The sequence below is a fragment of the Arvicola amphibius genome, chromosome 11 (assembly GCF_903992535.2).
Source record: "Arvicola amphibius chromosome 11, mArvAmp1.2, whole genome shotgun sequence".
Classification (NCBI taxonomy): Eukaryota; Metazoa; Chordata; class Mammalia; order Rodentia; family Cricetidae; genus Arvicola; species Arvicola amphibius.
The window spans coordinates 60,692,261-60,700,372 of record NC_052057.2 but is presented as its reverse complement, the minus strand read 5'-3'; positions in this window follow the sequence as shown (position 1 = coordinate 60,700,372).

Below are 8,112 nucleotides of genomic sequence, written 5' to 3'. Positions count from 1 at the left end.
ACTATGCGTGGCAAGCCTAGGCTTAAGATTTGAGCACTCTCAGGAAAACTAAAGATGTGTCTATAAGATGCACCAATACTAACGTATTACTTGCTCCTCTGCTGACAGAGGTTTCTATCCCTCCTGGTTCCACAGTTGTTCAGTTCCAAAGAAATACACAGTGGTCTACATTAATTATAAACTGGTTGGCCTATTAGCTCAGGGTTCTTATTAACTCTGATATCTTACATCTTAGCCCATAATTCTTGTCTGTGTTAGCCATGTGGCTTGATACCTTTTATCAGTGAGGCATTCTCATCTTGCTCCCTCTGTGTCTGGGTGTCGATTGCAGACTGAACCTTTCCTTTTCCCAGAATTCTCCTGTTCTTGTTGCTCTGCCTATACCTCCTGCCTGGTCACCCTGCCTATATTTCCTGCCTGGGTACTGGCCAATCAGCATTTTATTAATGTCATACTGCTGGCAAATCTTTACACTGTACAGGTACAAGATCATTGTCCTACAGCACTCCTCTTACTAATCATTATGAATAAATTTCCTCTCTGATGGCTACTGAATCTCATGAAAATGACTTATTAGATATTCCTAAATTTAGATAACCAGCTTAAGACCATTGACCAAAAGATATAGGCTGTGTGTCCAATCAGATTCTCAGAGAATGAGCAAGACTTCTGCCTTCAGTGAAATTAAGCTATGCATCCACACAGAGTAAATTTAGAGCAGCCATTTGCTTCTCCCTAAGCACCACCCAGCCCTTATTTGTGTCTTTAAGGGCTTATTTAATAGAAAAAGCACAGTGTTGATCTTAACCCTCTCCTCCTGTTTCTGTGTTTGGTAGAAGAGCAATGCTCTCCAGAATTCTATTTCTCTGTTATACATACAAGTCTCTTTTGATATAAAATATCAAGACACTTTCTCCATTTTAGTTTTAAGAATTTTAATTTTCAGGAGTATTGACAAGGATTTAGGTGGGTTGATCTTGTTTAAGGTGCATTTACTTTTTTGACTCTTACAAATTTAATGTGCCTTTGACCTTCCTTCTCTTACTGTTTTTCCCTCAACTTCTGAGACTTGATTGATAGATTCATTATGTACTTGTTTGCCATTATCATGTAGGTCTGTTCACCCCCCTCATCTATTTACATTCTTGTTCTTCACTTGCCCACTTTTGTCACTCCGTTTCTAAGAGCACCCAAGAAGGTTATGATTTCTGTTTTAGTGAACTTTAGCTCTACAATTCACATTTAGTTTATTTTTGCTAATTGTATTTCTTTGGTTTTCCTTTTGTTGTTTTTTATTTTTGAGACATGGTTTCTTTGGAGCCTATCCTGGAGCTCACTCTATAGACTAGCTTGGCCTTGAACTCAGAGATCCACCTACCTCAGCTATATTTTCTATTTATTTAAAGAAAGAAAATTTGTAAATTGTTGTTAAAATTTATGGTGTATACTTTAAAATCCATTCTAGATGATTACAATTACAAATGGTGTAATTCACCAGCAAATGTTAATAAATCTCATTTAGTTTCTAACTTTGTGACTTGGGGCATGATATATAACTTTTACTGCACTGTGGACATTTCATCTATTTTGGTAAGAGACTGTGTATCCTAAATCTTTACTTAGTAAATTGTTGCTCTGCTTTGGCTGAGCATTTGCCCTGGTACTTCAGTGAGTTTTATTAACAGAGCTTTCCTTGTGCTGTCTGTAATGAAGGAAAGGCATGCAAAACATCTTATTATGCATTTTTCTTGTCCTGGGTTCTCAAACTATTTTAATTTTCACTTTGACTGACTGGTCTTATTTCCAGAGTTTTAATTTATCCTTAAAGGGAGGGGCCTCAGGCTCTTTTGCTCACATCTCAAGTTGCTTTAGGCTAGAGCACATGCAAAACAAAATGGAATTCAGGGCTAATCAAATTCATCCTGTAATTGCTGTCTTACTACTCCATGCTATCTGTGCAGGGAAATTCACCAAACTTCTTAGGGCCCTGTTCTCCTCATTTGTGAAATGGGTTGAGTCATTGGCTCATCTGCTCTTTGAATGAACCCAGTGTTCGTTACTGAGGTCTCACTTTCTGTTAGGCCCTGCACTGTGTATGCAGTAGAAGCCAATCTGGTAATCTCTCACCGCCTCTCTCTCACGAGTTGTCATTGTTATGTGAGAAAATGGGCCAGTTCTGATGGGGAACAGCTGACATGGGTGGTGATGAGAATGTTTCTGATGCTGAGGGAAGGCTACTTGAGGATGTAACAGTTCATTCATGCATATATTTCACCTATATTATATTATCTCCTTTAACCCTTATGACTCCTCTATAATGTAGATATGAGAATTAGTTCTACTTTACTGATAAAAACTAAGGCCTAGAGTGGTTGAGTAGTTGACTCAAGAACTGTGAGGAAATATAAAAATAAAATCTCAATCTATTATTTTCACTCTTAACACAACTGTGCCTTTGCATGTTAGTTTGTGTTTAAAGACTTATGCAGATGAAATGTCTGCAGAACCTGCAATCAAGATTCTAGAATGGAGAAATAGTTTCATTTTATTCAGAAACACACAAACACACACAGAGAGACAGAGACACACAGAGAGAGACAGAGAGACAGAGAAACAGAGAGAAAGAGAAACAGAGAGAAAGAGATAGATAGGCAATAGAACTCCAGATACAACAAGCTATTTTCAAATGTGGGACTCTATGTCAGATTTAATGTATATCTTGAAGAAGAAGTAGGGCAGAAAGCCAGGCCAGTAGATAATAATATATATTAGTTGTGAGTTCATCAGAAAGGAAGGAAAGAGAAAGGGAAGAATATGGGGAGAAATCTTTACTGTGGTTTCCATAGGAAGGAATGAACAAGGCAGGGGATACAGGCTTAGAGTTGGAATGAATTCAATGGACTTTAGAGAGGAGGACTGTTCTAGTATGTGGTCCTGGGTTAATTAAAGCCATTGGAAAACCAGCCCCTCAATCTTACCCATAGTGCTACAGCAGATCACCAACTGCAACCTCCCTTCTCCCCAGCTCACATCTCCTATGAATCGCACAGACCATTCCCTTCTCACTTCTCTCTCACAACTCATTATACTATCCCAGACCCAACTCCAGCAGGTATGCCCTGAACAACCACAGGCCTTGCCTGCCAGAACATCAGGTAGGCTGCCTGCAAACCTTTTCTCTCTCTCTGCTTCCTAAGCCCAAAACCTTTAGTCTCCTCTCTAGTGCTTGAAGAGATTATCATCTTCTGACCTTGATCCACATCTTCTGTAGATCCCAAAGATTACTCTGTCCTAACCTCCCTCTACTCATTTGGTACTGTATCCCAGACTCAAACACCAGCAGGCATTCCCTGCAAACACAGCAGTTGTTCTGAGTAGGAAAACAGGAAACACAGCAGTCACACCCTCTGGAAATCCAGAGAGGAAATAGCAAGCAAGGATCTGACACCCACTCAACAAAGATAAACTCAAATATTGGCACCTAGATTTATAATCATCCTAAACCCAGATGCTGAGACATCAGCATAAGTGCATAACCCATAACAGCTGGGCAATATGTCTCCACTAGAGTCAACAACCCTACCATAGCAGGCCCTGAATATTTCAACACAGTTGAAGCATACGAAAAAGGCCTTAAATACAACTATATGAAGATAATAAAGGTCCTTAAAGAGGAAATAAATAAACACCTTAAAGAAATCCAGAAAAAGCACAAACAATTGGAAGAAATGGCTAAGTCCATTAATGAAATACAAACAAGAAAATACAAACAGTTGATGACAATGAATAAAGCTGTTCAAGACCTAACAATGAAAATGAAAGTAATAAAACCAAAACTGAGGAAAATCTTGAAATAAAAAAATTAAGGGATTTAAACAGGTACTACAGAGACAAGTTTCATCAACAGAATACAAAAAATATAAGAAAAAAAACCTCAGACATTGAAGATATAATAGAATAAATAGGTACCTTGATCAAAGAAAGTGTTAAATCTAAAAATTTCTCAACATAAAGCATTTAGGAAATCTCAGACACTAATAAACTATACCGGAGAATAATAGGAATAAAGGAAAAAGAAGAATCCCAGCTCAAAGGCACAGAAAATATTTTCAAAAAAACTGTAGAAGATAATTTTCTTAACCTAAAGAAGGAGATATCTATAAATGTACAAAAGCATACAGAACACTAAATAGATTGGATAAGAAAGGTCCTTTGTCATATAATAATCAAAGCACTAAACATACAGAACAAAGAAAGAATATTGAAAGTTGCAAAGAAAAAGACCAAGTTACATATAAAGAGATAATTCCTCAGAGTAAAAATTAGGAAAAGCTATACCAAGTGAAAAAACTTAAGAAGCAAGCTGGTATAGCCATTTCAATATCTAGCAAAATAGACTTCAAGCCAAAGCTAATCAAAAGAGACAGAGAAAGGCACTAAATAGTCATCAAAGAAAATCAATATGGAGGTTAGCGCCTAGTGCAATCATCATCGCAGAGATTTTTCCCAGGAACTGAAGGTAACAGAATCAGAGACCTACAACCAAACATTAGGCAGATCTCAGAGAATCCTGAGGAAGAAAGGGAGAAAGGATTTTAAGATCAAGAGACATCAAGAACATCTCAAGGAATCTCACAGAATCAACCAAACTGGGAGTGAGCTGTGACCACGGGCTTACAGGGACTGAACCAACAACCAGAGGACCTACATGGAACTAACATAGGCTGTTATATATGTTACAATTTTGTATCTTAGACTTTTTGTTGGACTAGTAACAGTGGGACTGTCTCTGACTCTTTTATTGGCTTTTAGAAACCCATTTGTAATACTGGGCTACTATGTTCAGCTTTTATGCTAGGGGAGGTACCTAGTCTTATGGCAACTTGATATGCCATGTTTTGTTGATATCCATAGGAGGCCTGCTCCCATGTGGAGAGAAATGGAGAAGTAGTAGATGACAGACAGAGGGGAGGTGGGAGGAGGGACTGAGAGAAGGGGAGGGAGGGGAAACTGCAGTTGAGAAGTAAATAATGACAATGATAATGATAATAATAAATTATTATTGTAATAAAAAGATACAGAAAAGGCCTTTGGCAAAATTCAACACCTATTCATGATAAGTGTTCTTGAGATTTTAGGGCTGCATGACCATACAAAAACATAATATAAGCAATTTAAAGCAAGTTTATAGAAAACATCAAATTAAATGGGAAATAAACTCAAAGCAATTGCACTCTCTTCTTATCCACTCTCATCTATCCAATGTAGTACTTGAAATTTTAGCTAGAGCAATGCAGCAGTTAAAGGAGAACAAGAAGATACAGATTGGAAAGGAGGAAGTCAAATTATCATTATTTGCAGATGATATGATAGTAAGCATAAATGCCCCTAAAAGTTCTACCAAAGAATGTCTACAGTTGATAAATGCACACAGTGAAGTGACTGGACACATGCTTTTAAAAAGGGGATCAGAATCCCTCCAATATACAAATGACAAACAGACTGAGAAAGAATTCATGGAAATAACACCCTTCACAACAGCCTCAAACAATGTAAAATATCTTGGAATAATTCTAACCAAGCAGGTGAAAGACTTGTATGATTAAAAACTTCAAGTCTTTGAAGAAAGAAATTGAAGAATATTTGAGGAGATGAAAAGATCTCTTATGTTCATAGATCTGTAGGGTTATCATAGTATAAATGACTGGTCTACCAAAAGCAATCAATATTCAAAAAAGTCTCCATCAAAATTACACCATAATTTATCATACAATTTAAAAGGACAATTTTCAGCTTCATATAGAAACAAGAACCACCACCACAACAAAATGTCAGGGTAGCTAAAACACTACTGAATAATAAGAGAACTGTGGATGAATCACCACTGCCAATCTCAAATTGTACTACAGAGATAAAATAATAAAAACATCAGCTATTGGAGGTTCTATGATGAAAATCAAGGTAGTCACTAATATGATTACAGGGAAAGTGCCGTTAAGGCAGCCTCTCCACTATTGCTTAGATTTTTAGCTGGGGTCACTGAGCCAAGCTCTTGGAGTCCCGTTGCAGAGAGGGAGGAGTGATAATATGAGCAAAGGAGTCAAGAATACAATGAGGAAACCCACAGAAACAGCTGACTTCAGCTAGTGGGAACTCATTGACTCTGGACTGACAGCTGCAGAACCTGCATAAAACTAAACTAGACCCTCTGAATGTGGGTGATAGTTATGTGGCTTTTCCTTATGCTTAAACTGTGTTGAAATATTCAGGGCCTGCTATGGTAGGGTTGTTGGACTCTAGTGGAGACATATTGCTCGGCTGTTATTGGTTATGCACTTATGGTGATGTCTTGGCATCTTGGTTTAGGATGACATCCTATGACATATCATCATTCTATGACAGTGATCGTAATGAGGACTCCTAGTTATAGGGATGTGGAGTTTCAACTGACCACCTCTTTTAACAAGGCAAGACTTCCACTGGAGGGACTGGGTTGCATTCAGTTTAGTTGTTGGCTAAGGGGAGATCCCATGGAAATCCCTAAACAACCCAGGCTGATGCTAATACAAAGGGTTGCTCTCTGCAAATTTACAGCAGGTTCCTATAGTCTAGGACAGCATCCACACAACTCATTCATTGAACATGGAGAAGTAGCTGGTGATCTCTTGGAGCTTTCATCCCTACATTCTATTTTCTCTGGTTCAGGAAGGTTCTCTGAAGGTTATCAAAAGAGAAACATGAAGAACAACCAATCCACAAAAGCTTTGACCTACAATCTGTCCTGTATTCTGCCTGCAAAATGTGCTAGGTCAGTGTTGGCACAGAATATTTGGGAGAGGCCAACCAATGTCTAATTTGATTTAAAGCTTACTCTATAAGGAGACAATATATGACACTGCTTACATAACCAAGAACCAGAGACTAGATAGCCCAGAGACTAAAAGTAAAACCAAGCACACATGACTATGGTGATATCTTGTTTGTACAATAAAGCTTGCCTGATGATCAGAGGGTGGAGATAGCCACTAGCTAACCATAGAGATCTGGAGGTCTATACAGAGAGACAAGAAATGATATGGTTGGGCAGAAAGAGGAATAAGGTAAGAGGAAACAGGAATTCAGACCCTTTTCAACTAGGCTGTGGAGTAGGTAAGGTGGCTGTGATTTGCCTCCTGGTCTCTCTGTTCTCAGCATTTCCCACAATATCTGATGCTGGACTCTTATTATGAAGACCTATTAGAATTTATGCTACACATGACTGATCTAAAAAGTTTCTAATGATATTCTGCTATACTCATAGAACAGTGCCTTATCCAGCAATCATCAAAAAGGTTTCTTTCTTCCAGCAGCAGATGGGAACAGATGCAGAGAACAGATATTGTGCAGAAAGAGAGTCTAAATGGGAGGTCTCCATAAAATCCCTCCCTTTAGAGCTCAGGGAATTCCATGGAAGAAGAGGTGGCAAGATTTTTAAGAGTCATAATGGATGGAGGACACTAGGAGAACAAGACACTCTGCATCAGCTAAGCAAGTCACATATGAGCTCACAGAGACTGAAACAGCAAACACGGGGCAGACATGGATCTATCTATACCAGGTCCTCTGTGTATATATTATAGATATTAGCTTAGTTTTTTTTTTAAAAAACGGAACTCCTAACTATGAGAAATAGTGGGTCCCTGATTCTACTGCTTGCCCTTGGGACTTTTTTCCTCCTGTTGTTCTGCTGTGTCCAACATTGATATGAAAGTTTTTACTTTATTGTATTATATTTTATTTTCTTTTGTTTAGTTATAATCTCTTGCAAACCTTTTCTAATGAGAGACATAAAGGAAGTGAATTCAGAGGGCAGGTGAGGTGGGGAGGGACTGGGAGGAGCAGGGAGAGGGGAAACTATAACCATGATACAGTGATATAGAGAAAAGAATCTATTTTCAATAAAAAGCATTTCAATATGAAAAATTCCAGAATCTGAGAAGTCACTAGGGAGGGCTGTTGGTATGGCTTCCACACTGTTGGACTTGTATATGAAAGGTATATCACTTGCTGGCAAATAGTTCCTACTTATTAGCAGGCATATGCTGGTCTAGGCAGGTAGTCCTTTCCCTCCTG